General features: G+C 42.4%; 1 long non-coding RNA gene across 1 annotated transcript; it reads left to right on the top strand.

The window, feature by feature from the left end:
• Positions 1-3,087: 3,087 nt before the first annotated feature.
• Positions 3,088-9,600, top strand: LOC121551551. Its single transcript, XR_005997081.1, has 2 exons — positions 3,088-3,342; positions 9,556-9,600. It is a non-coding gene; the product is annotated as an uncharacterized LOC121551551 (long non-coding RNA).
• The last annotated feature ends 504 nt before the right edge of the window (positions 9,601-10,104 follow it).

The following is a 10,104-nucleotide window of genomic DNA, read 5'->3' as shown; positions in this document are numbered from 1 at the left end:
GGCCTTTCAGAACAGGTGTGTATATATATATACTGAGATCATGTGACTGATCATGTGACACTTAGATTGCACACAGGTGGACTTTATTTAACTAATTATGTGACTTCTGAAGGTAATTGGTTGCACCAGATCTTATTTAGGGGCTTCATAGCAAAGGGGGGTGAATACATATGCACGCACCACTTTTCCGTTATTTATCTTTTTGAATTTTTTTGAAACAAGTTATGTTTTTCATTTCACTTCACCAATTTGTGTATGTCCATTACATGAAATCCAAATAAAAATCAATTTCAATTACAGGTTGTAATGCAACAAAATAGGAAAAACGCCAAGGGGGATGAATACTTTTGCAAGGCACTGTATGTATTGGATAATGGCACAATCATTTGGCCTTTATTGGGCTAGGCCTCATTAAATGTTGTTAATGTAGGGCTCATAAAATGTATTTAATGTATGGCTCATCAGGCTCAGGTAGCATCAGGTTTGAATTATCATGCTGATCAAAGCTCTAATAAAATCCAGACATATATATGCTTTATAATGCTTTTGAATGACACTTACGGTTTTGGTGGGAAATACCGGGTTACCCGGGAGAAATGGGAGAAATGTAGTTTATTGTAATATATATTGTAATATTTGTAAAATAACCGGAAATTATTAAACCCTAACACACACACACACGATTACACACACTCACACAATTACACACACACACACACACACACACAGACACAGACACAGACACAGACACAGACACACACACACACACACACACACACACAATGAAAGCTTATGATTGCAGGGCCTCCTACAGTGGAGGACTGTTTGATTGGAGGATCATAAATTCAATTGAAAAACCTTTTGCTGCAGTATGCCCTACTGAACACAACCCTATACAGTATTTCTCTCAAAACCTTAAGGATGTCCATAGGATGTCAACAATAATTTATGTAGACCTGTTAGTTGTTTTTGATGAGGTCTAATTAATTTAACACACTGCAATATATAATCACAGCTTGACCCTTCACTGAACAATCAGATTAAGTTGCTGGATCTAACCGTTTAATAAGAAGCAGCAGTAGACAAACTCAAACTCTATCACAACATGGATATGTTCAACTCCTACAACCTGTACCTATGCCATTAAAAATTACCTAAATGAAAATCATGTGTGGTTTTAAACCAGTTCCTTTAATTCCAGGTGGCTTGTCCTGCATAATAATATAATAAATCATATGCTATTTAGCAGACGCTTTTATCCAAAGCGACTTACAGTCATGTGTGCGTACATCTTTATGTATGGGTGGTCCCGGGGATCGAACCCACTACCCTGGCGTTACAAGCGCCATGCTCTACCAATTGAGCTACAGAGGACCACATCCTCTACACCCGCTACAACACTCTAATCACAAGCCATATTAGATTTCCTTGAAATATAATGATGTTCCTCTGAATTACACATTCAGATATGCACAGCCCAAATACATTTCAGTATGATTTACTTTGGAATGCTTCCTAAATCTCAGTGGCACACTCTGTGGCAGGCTGACAGCACGAAGCACTGTGCATGAGCAATTTCACTTGGCTTGGCCTGGTAGTGGTTAGGTCTCTGCAATTCTGGATCCTTGAGACTTGAAATTTAAAATGGTTAAGGTAAGGGTTAAGGTGAGGGTTAGATAAGGCCGGGTCATGGTTATGGTAATGGTTAAGGTTAGGGTTTAGGGTAGGGACATCCCAAGGAACTCGGATAGCACATACAGTATCTATGAGGTGGCACTGCCCCCTAGTGTTGGCATGTGACAGAGGCGAGGGTAGACTATGATAACATATTGTAAATGAGTTTTAGCACACAGACACACGCTCACATGCACTCTCTCTCTCTCTCTCTCTCTCTCACACACACACACACACACACACATTGACCGGCCTCTACAGCCTAATCTCATTGGCCCAGCTGCAAGAAGACCCATTTGGCTGCTAAATGAGTCTCTTTAACATTCACAACTGATGAAGCACAACCTTTAGGACTGGAAGGATGAAAGGGTCGAGGGACCTGCAGAAGACGAGTGGAACAAGGATGGGAAGGAGAGAGTGACAGAAGGAGAGGGAGTTGTGCAGCGGGAACGGGAGTGTGTGCCAACGGCATGCAGAGTCCCCACACAGCAAACACCTGCCAGGGATAAGGCACACTGAGGTGTACCTGGGGAGTGTGTGTGTGTCTGTGTGTGTCTGTCTGTGTGCATGCATTTCCGCTGGTGTTCATGCGTAGGACATCTACCGCAGAGTAACCTGCGAGAAGCCTGAGTGTCACTAGTGTGTCCAATGGAGTATTACTGTGCTCTGACAAAGAGAAGGGAAGACATTTTTATTTTTTTAAATGTTTTTTACTGGTCACCAAAATGACTGGTTTCTTCAATCTCCACTGCAGTTTGTAATTACAGAGAGCCAGCTACAGCCCTACATTTAACCGTGGTCCCTGGCACTATATGCAATCGGAGAAGGCTGACGGTTGTAAAGGGGATTTTCTCAAATCACTGTTTTTCTCCAAACCCCTAATATGAGGAACTAATAAATGATTTTGTTACATCTATGTCACTACTACTGCAATTATCTTTATGCATTTGTTGACATAAGCATTAATGAAATGAGCCACCCTCATTTGGCCACCTGGAACTCAGTACTTATGAAATGCTTAAGTAGGCTACTGTCATGAATGCATTATGTATGGATTTATGAATGTGTTTATGTAGGGACCCTTCAAATAAAGAGACCCTGTTTTATATGACCGTGGATGGAGCCATTTTGATAATTACTATTTTCACCATGGATCTTTGTTTGGCAGCCATTCATATGTCAGTTCTCCATCAATTTCATTGTTTGAAATAGCTTTGTCAGGTGCGTCACCGTGAAATGGCATGTCTGGCGAAGTGAGACCACCGTCGACTTGTCTCTCACTTGGCCTTATGAGAATTACTACTCGGTTTTTTTTCCTATCGCCAACATCCGACCTTTTCACGTGGAACCTATCAAGTGGTTACCTCTGTTTCCCTCCCTGCGGCGTCGCGCGGGACACTCGTCCCCCAGAGAGTGAAAAGTCTCTCATCCTCCCTAGTCTCCGAGTGAGCGTTGAGAAAAAGACAGGCGGGGAAAAGGAGGGGGGAGAGAGAAACAAAGCGGGAAAAGGTTGTCTGTTACCTCCTACAAGGTGCTGAGAGGAAATTTCACGGCTGTTTATCCATTTGCTGAACTCCCATCTTCCATAACCTGTGGCAAATTGCCAAAAGCCCCAGAAATGACTAGAGACTGTAGTCAATTTCCCGAAGTTGATCCCCATGAAGTCAGGTAATACCGCAGTCCAGCACACCATGAGAGAAGTACTTTCGCTCCAAAACACTAGCCCCTAGACTGCTTCTTACTTATTTTATCGTCTGAACCCCCTTTTTCTTCCCAAGTTAATCATTTTTTAAACTTGAGAGTATACAGCGCAGCACATCTTCAGTTTCCCCATAATTAGCTGGTCTCCATCTTTTATTTGCGAGCTCTCTTCTATCTTGAAACAGAATTGTAAATGCAGGGCCCACAGACATAACTCCTCGCCAAGTGCCAGCTTTGTTTGAGCTGTGTGAAGCTTGAATTAAATGTTTTTCTTGACAACTCAACCAAATGTAAATCAAAAATAGACGTTTAACTGACGTCTGCGCCCAGTGGGCTATCTCTGCCCAAATTATGTCCATGTAAAGCGGAATCTTAATTATTAAGCAGGTGAGGAGTTTTTTGTATTGATACCTGAGGCTTATTTGATCTAATGGAAGTTTCGTAATGCTTAAGTTGTTACGAGTGTACTTATATAAGTGTGATGCATGTGACATCCCAGCAATTGTGAGAAAAAACACTATATATCAGAGTTGTCCCTTTTGAAATCCGAGATGGTCTATGCATATTCATGAGGCTAGCATCTCACTCACCATTGAATACAGGCGGTTGACATCAACACCCATTTTTTTTCACCTTTATTTAACCAGGTAAGCCAATTGAGAACAAGTTCTCATTTACAACTGCGACCTGGCCAAGATAAAGCAAAGCAGTGCGATAAAAACAACAACACAGTTACATATGGGGTAAACAAAACAAAGTAAAAAATACAACAGAAAATATAAATACAGTGTGTGCGAATGTAGTAAGTTATGGAGGTAAGGCAATAAATAGGCCATAGTGCAAAATAGTTAAAATGTCGTATTAACACTGGAATGATAGATGTGCAAAAGATGATGTGCAAATAGAGATACTGGGGTGCAAATTAGCAAAATAAATAACAATATGTGGATGAGGTAGTTGGATGGGCTCATTACAGATGGGCTGTGTACAGGTGCAGTGATCGGTAAGCTGCTCTGACAACTGACGCCTAAAGTTAGTGAGGGAGATAAGAGTCTCCAGCTTCAGAGATTTTTGCAGTTCGTTCCAGTCATTGGCAGCAGAGAACTGGAAGGAATGGCGGCCAAAGGAGGTGTTGGCTTTGGGGATGACCAGTGAGATATACCTGCTGGAGCGCAGACTACGGGTGGGTGTTGCTATGGTGACCAGTGAGCTAAGATAAGATGGGGATTTGCCTAGCAGTGATTTATAGATGACCTGGAGCCAGTGGGTTTGGTGACGAATATGTAGTGAGGGCCAGCCAACAAGAGCGTACAGGTCACAATGGTGGGTAGTATATGGGGCTTTGGTGACAAAACGGATGGCACTGTGATAGACTACATCCAATTTGCTGAGTAGAGTGTTGGAGGCTATTTTGTAAATGACATCGCCGAAGTCAAGGATCGGTAGGATAGTCAGTTTTACGAGGGCATGTTTGGCAGCATGAGTGAAGGAGGCTTTGTAGGCGAAATAGGAAGCCGATTCTAGATCTAACTTTTAATTGGAGATGCTTAATGTCAGTCTGGAAGGAGAGTTTACAGTCTAACCAGACACCTAGGTATTTGTAATTGTCCACATACTCTAGGTCAGACCCACGAGAGTAGTGATTCTAGTCGGGTGGGCGGGTGCAAGCAGCGTTCGGTTGAAGAGCATGCATTTAGTTTTACTAGTGTTTAAGAGCAGTTGGAGGCTACGAAAGGAGTGTATTCAAATAATTATTCAAATAACGAGATGTATCCACCAATCCAAAGAGAGGAATAGTCTGGAGCTTTGTGGCTAACTAATCCCATTGTTAGGGGCGGAGACATAAGTATCTTGTCATTATATCCATATCTCTGGTACTGACATGATAATAGAGACGTTTGTGCAGGCAGCATGTCCTGTCCTGAATGTCTTCTCTTGACTTTGCCATTTCAGGAAATGCATATATAACCTTCATTTAACCAGGAAGTCCCTATGAGATCAGAAGGCTTCTTTTCCAAGGGATACGTGACATAGAAAAATAAAGTACAGTCTAAACCCAACCCCAAGCCCTGAGCCCTTCACTACTTGTGTAGAGCTGACAGAATTGGAGGGATATTACATAAATTCTGCCTAAACTATCAGAGTATAAGGTGGAGCTACTAACATATTGTGTGAATACTCACACAGTTTTTTCAGATCTACAGAAAGTGCCTTTCATTTAGAGGCTAAGGGTTGTTTTTGGACTGGGCCATGTATCCATAGTTTGGGTCCCCGACCGCTCCTATATGGTTACTCAATAATCAGGCCAGAGGTTACACCCCTCTCAAATGACAAAAAAATACCCCCCCCCCCATCCAGTCAGGAGATGACATCACTATGTCATTTTTAACTCCGTGGGCCCCTTGGGACCACATCTTAAGAATCCGTTACTCGAGCTCTCTCCGTCTCTACCATCTCTCCAATGTCACCCACATCAAAGAGCACTCCAGGAGTTGGTACATCTGCGCCGCCGTCGTAATCCCTGAGGAGCAGCCGTCAGCGGGGCCCGGTGACATTGACAAAGTGAGCGGGGCCCATAGGGGAGCGTAACTGCGCGCCGTCACTTAACAGAGTCAGGGACACCTGCTCGGGCGCTGTCAGTAACTTCACCCCGAATCACCCGAGTCCTCGCAGGAAGGGTTTGAGTGACTGGAGAGAGAGGAGGGAGGTGGTTGCGGGAGAGAGTAGACGGCACTTATGTTTGCAAGGCGGGGTGAACAGGAGTTGAGGGACTGTAATGCTAATGGTTTTGGGGGAAAGGAATGGAGGGAGAGAAGGAGGGTGACAAGGAGGGAGAAGGGAGAGAGAGAGAATGAGGGAGAAAGAGAGAGAGAGAGCGAGGGAAGAGAGTGTTGCATGTCAGTTCCTATCAATTGAGACGTCTTGTACTGTCTGCCGTTATCTGCCATGGGAACAATCATTCCTCCAGAGGCTTTTTACTGAATAGCTGTTATTTAGGAATACCTCTGGTCAATCTCATCATTTTACAAAAGGGATTGCTTTCCTGGGCGTTTAACTACTGGATGTTCTTACTGTCTGCATAGCCATCATCATAGGGTTCATAGTTTACTGTGGTGTGTGATTGTGTACAGTGCCTTGCAAAAGTATTCATCCCTCTTGGCGTTTTTCCTATTTTGTTGCATTACAACCTGTAATTTAAATGGATTTTTATTTGGATTTCATGTAATGGACATACACAAAATAGTCCAATTGGTGAAGTGAAATAAAAAAAATACCACGAAGATCAAGGAGCTCTCCAAACAGGTCAGGGACAAAGTTGTGGAGAAGTACAGATCAGGGTTGGGTTATACAAAAATATCAGAAACTTTAAACATCCCACAGAGCACCATTAAATCCATTGTAAAAAAAAATGGAAAGAATATGGCACCACAACAAACCTGCCAAGAGAGGGCCGCCCACCAAAACTCACGGACCAGGCAAGGAGGGCATTAATCAGAGAGGCAACAAAGAGACCAAAGATAACCCTGAAGGAGCTGCAAAGCTCCACAGCGGAGATTGGAGTATCTGTCCATAGGACCACTTTAAGCCATACACTCCACAGAGCTGGGCTTTACGGAAGAGTGGCCAGAAAAAGCCATTGCTTAAATAAAAAAATAAGCAAACACGTTTGGTTATAGTTTTTCATCGGCAGGGACTGGGAAACTGGTCAGAATTGAAGGAATGATGGATGGCGCTAAATACAGGGAAATTCTTGAGGGAAACCTGTTTGTCTTCCAGAGATTTGAGACTGGGAAGGAGGTTCACCTTCCAGCAGGACAATGACCCTAAGCATACTGCTAAAGCAACACTCAAGTGGTTTAAGGGGAAACATTTAAATGTCTTGGAATGGCCTAGTCAAAGCCCAGACCTCAATCCAATTGAGAATCTGTGGTATGACTTAAAGATTGCTGTACACCAGCGGAACCCATCCAACTTGAAGGAGCAGTTTTGCCTTGAAGAATGGGCAAAAATCCCAGTGGCTAGATGTGCCAAGCTTATAGAGACATACCCTAAGAGACTTGCAGCAGTTATTGCTGCAAAAGGTGGCTCTACAAAGTATTGACTTTGGGAGGGTGAATTGTTATGCACGCTCAAGTTTTCTGTTTGTTTCACAAAAAAAAATATTTTGCATCTTCAAAGTGGTAGGCATGTTGTGTAAATCAAATGATACAAACCCCCCAAAAAACAATTTTAATTTCAGGTTGTAAGGCAACAAAATAGGAAAAATGCCAAGGGGGGTGAATACTTTCGCAAGCCACTGTATAAGTGTGTGTGCTCTTGCGGTTGCATGCACTTTGATATTAACTTTTAATGGTTTGTCATAGTTTACTGTCACAATCCCTTCACGTTTAGAAGACAAACTAAAATGCCAGACAATTAAATGCCACTAACAACTCTCTTCTCTCTGAAACACTATTTCCTAAACTAATTCTCTGTTATCCTTGTTTTGGGTCTTGGCCTCACAAAGGATGATGAATTTTCCTTCACAGCTGAAAGGCAGCTAATGGGGCAGGAAGACTTGTTAGATCAAATGCATTTAAAGACATGAAAAAGAGACAAAAGACAGAAAGGGAACATCACAGAGCTCAATTACCAAGAGACAGAATCTGAGTCCAAAATGGCACCCTATTCCCTTTGTAATGCACTACTTTTGACCCTAAATGGGATAGGCCCTGGTCAAAAGTAGTGCACTACAAAGGGAATAGCGTACCATTTGGGACACACACAATCTGAACATCCACAGAGAGCGCCTTCAATTGTGTGTTTGCTTGGAACCGGTTTAATAGTTGTGTCAAAAACAGTCAAATCTAAGCTGCAGTGACTTTCTTCCCATCCAGCGACATCTTTAGTTTGGTAGAGCGCTCTGCTAATTTGAGGCTTGATTCTTGATTTTCATTTGATTCACACTCGCAAATTAGTCTAAATGTCAAAAATTATTTATGAAAACAAGACTAACGTTCATGTTTGCAAATTGATTTGGTATTACTCGCTCCACCGACTCAAACTCATTGCAAACATTTTCAAAAGCAGCAATGTTTATAATCGATTTTTGTTATCACTGCAATATATATGAAGTCTGGCATCCAGAGAACTTTCACTACAATCTTCCCATTTGAGAAATGTTACTGGGCTGTGATGCAATCAAATTGCCTAATTTCCTTCCAAACTATAGGTAAGTGTAAATGTGTGAGGCAATTCCACCATATTGCGTGCACCTGGCATGTCCTTGCAGATCACTAGTCACTGGTTAGGAGTATGATGGCTATAGTAGCCTATATGGTAGAGTAGTTTGTGAAACAAAAATTTGATTTTTCTTAAATCCCTATCCAGGATAGCCAGAAGAAGACTGCCCAACCCTTGGAGCCTGGTTCCTCTCTAGGTTTCTTATAGCTTCCTGCCTTCTAGGGGAGTTTTCCTAGCCACTGTGCTTCTGCCTCTGCATTGCTTGCTCTTTGGGGTTTTAGGCTGGGTATCTGTAAAGCACTTTGACAACTGCTGATGTAAAAAGGGCTTTATATAAAAACATTTGATTGATTGATCGTAAGTTGTAATATCAACTAACAAGGAGCCAATACAACTCCCTAAAATTACCATTTATCATCACTGAAAGCCTTTAATTGACTTCACTGATCCCACATCATCTGAGTCTCTCCTCTTTGTCTGTGGGACTTTTCAGCTCGAGAAACACCGCTGCCTGGTAGCGCTTTGCTTTACCACAAAGGGCAGGTCGCACAAGCTTCTGTCTCATTAATTTTACTTCCTGACACTGTCATCCAATGATTTATTACCTCCCGTCACAGGCTTCCTGATTGGGCTATTCTTCCTTAATGGGGAGTCATTAGTATAAACATTCATTTGAGCGCACCCCTCTCTCGGAGGTCGAATACCTGCTATGGCTCACAGGTTGATTGTTTCAATGAAGACTCTAGGAGGAATTGATGCAGGATTGTGACACAACGCCATGTACCTTCTAGCAGTCGGTGGAGTCAGTGTATAACTTTTCTGGCACATGTTTAGCAGCACACATATGCGTGTTCGTTGAAGTGGAAGGAATTAGTGTTTGTGTGTGTGTGAGAGTATGTGTGTGTGTGTGTGTGTGTGTGTGTGCGTGCATTGATCTGTGTTCATGCTTTCTTTCAGCCCCTCCAGGAGTCTTGGTGAATGAAAAAACAGAGCCAACATCTGGGTAGTAATTTACAGTAATTTGCTGGTCAGGGACAGCAGACACACAGTCTGTTGAGAGAAAAGCCAAACTCCAGTACCCCTCTGAGCCAGGAGATCTCCCTCACACTCACACTGCCAGCCTTGGCCTGGACTTAAGTATGCTCCTCGACTACGGCATGCGTGTGTGTGTGTGTGTGAGTTGGAGTGATATTGTGAGTGTCTGCATGTGCAAGTTTAAGTGCATGTGTGTGTCAAATCAAATTGTATTGGTCACATACACGTGTTTAGCAGATGTTATTGCGAGTGTAGCGAAATGCTTGTGTTTCTGGCTCCGACAGTGCAGTAATATCTAACAAGTAATATCTAACAATTTCACAACATATACCCAATACACACAAATCTAAGGAATGGAATTAAGAATAGATAAATAAATATATGGACGAGCAATGTCAGAGAGGCATAGACTGATACAGTAGAATAGGATAAAATACAGTATATACATATGAGATGAGTAATACAAGATAT

Source organism: Coregonus clupeaformis, unplaced genomic scaffold (assembly GCF_020615455.1).
Source record: "Coregonus clupeaformis isolate EN_2021a unplaced genomic scaffold, ASM2061545v1 scaf0741, whole genome shotgun sequence".
NCBI classification, from domain to species: domain Eukaryota; kingdom Metazoa; phylum Chordata; class Actinopteri; order Salmoniformes; family Salmonidae; genus Coregonus; species Coregonus clupeaformis.
Note: the sequence above shows the minus strand (reverse complement) of the source record. Positions and strands in the feature narration are given on the sequence as shown.